Raw genomic sequence first — 1,971 nt, 5'->3', positions numbered from 1 at the left:
ATATTTTGAGTTTTATTTATTTAGCACAGGTAGAATGTACGTGTATTTATTTTGGGTCGAAAATATGAGTTTTTTGTCGGCCTCTTCAGTACATGCTTGCTTTAACATTTTTGCCGACTCTTGAAAGTCTCATTCATTGTGTAAAGCTTAATTGAAGGCGCAGCACAAGTACCACTTCCATATTCTGAGCTACAATGTGGCTAACGAAATATTGAGAGCGTGATTACTGGGGATTCTTTACCCGTTTATAAAAGAATCATTGGTGTAATCACGATCAGTTGGAGACCAGGTCCGTTTCTGCTTTGAAATCATGACATGTTTTCGAGCCATCCTGGATTTGCGCCACATAGAACTTAATGTCTGTAATTTTGGGTGAACAAGGTGAGAAATATAAACAGATTGGATATAACTATGAGGGTGAATTGCGAGAATTGAATGAGAAGTTGCACATTGATTGTACTCCAATACGTAAAAACTACAAGGAAGATGCCGCATTGAATTGATAAACACATCTTCTCTCATTGGATTTGCGGATGATGATGAATATCTTTTAGTAGTAACTTTGCGCAAAAGCGGATTTTGTTCAGCAATTGAGAATTGTGTGACTCGAAATCAAACGTTTGAGAATGTGGTAGAAGTAGTCATGTCTCTTTGTAGCGGTTCCCGAGTACAACAAAAATGGCCCAGTTTCTTACCAAAAAGAAGTCCAAGATGTACATTCGTATGTCTAACACAAGTTCCCTTCAGACAATAGTCTCTCTACACTTTTATTGTAATTGAAACTGCGTTTCGGTTATTTCGGGGTTGGCGTTTAAGTTCTTTTCCATAAAAGTTTTCATTTTGTGCATTGTTCTGTGCTAAAAATATTTTCGGAATTAATGCAAGAGTATCAAATAGTTTTTGTGTTGAAAATGTTACCAAGGTGTGGGGAAGAAAAAAAAGTCTCTTACAACATGCAGTAAGTTTTTCGGAGTTTGCGTTAAAATTTTGTGCTATAATTTCTCCCCATCGAAAACATAACTAGGGAGAGGAGTTTGCCTTTAGTTATGGCGACCAAAAGGTCAAAGTAATGAAAGAAATTGATATATTTTGGAAGCATCTGGGTTCAAAAGTGGACCAGGATATCAAACTTACGTCAACTCGTAGATACAATTCAACTGCAAAATTGCTATCCAATTCCATGAATCAACTCGAACAGGTGATTAAAGTTTAGGGGACACTGGCTTATATTTTGCTAATAGAGCACTTGCATGTTATTGCTTTCTCTTATGAATTTACTTTTCCAGCATAGACGGAGATATATGCTGCTGGCTGGGTAGAGTAAGTAGTGAGAAATAACCACATTGGTTTGCAGCATTTTAAATCCGCTTCGCGGATTTAGCGTTGGTTCGTCTTTTTCTCTAATGTCTATATCATTCCTTGCATTTACCTCAGCAACTATTTTCAAGTTTAGCATGTGAATTGCAATTGTAGCGATTTAAAATCGAGATCTACATTGTGATGCCCACAACTAGCTACTGAAAAGTTCAAATCCGCTTGCAACAGTGTCACAAAGTCTGCTTTTAAGTCAAAAAGGTGGATTAAAGAATTGAAAAACGGAAAAAGTGAAAACGATCACGGACAAAATGTCTTATATGCAGTATGATATTTTTGTTACACAAATGACATGTGAAATAAATTTCCATTTATAGGAGAAGCCAAAAGTTTATAAATGAGGACTCAAATCACACACCCAATTTGCTGGTTCAACATTTTAATCCTTTACATCGGTATTATACAATAGCAACTCACAATCACCATGTCTGACTTTGAAGTATTCGATTACGTCACCAAGTGGTACATTTTAGCGCCAGCATTGGTTGTGCTTTACGTCGTCTACAGCAAAATCAACGAGGCATATTTGATGAAAAAGTTGGGAGCAGCAAAAGAGACGAATGCTGAAAGTGATGGCTATATGGGATTCAAACTTCC

This window comes from Candida orthopsilosis, assembly GCF_000315875.1.
Source record: "Candida orthopsilosis Co 90-125, chromosome 1 draft sequence".
In the NCBI taxonomy this organism is placed as follows: Eukaryota; Fungi; Ascomycota; class Pichiomycetes; order Serinales; family Debaryomycetaceae; genus Lodderomyces; species Lodderomyces orthopsilosis.
This window is presented reverse-complemented; position numbering follows the sequence as displayed.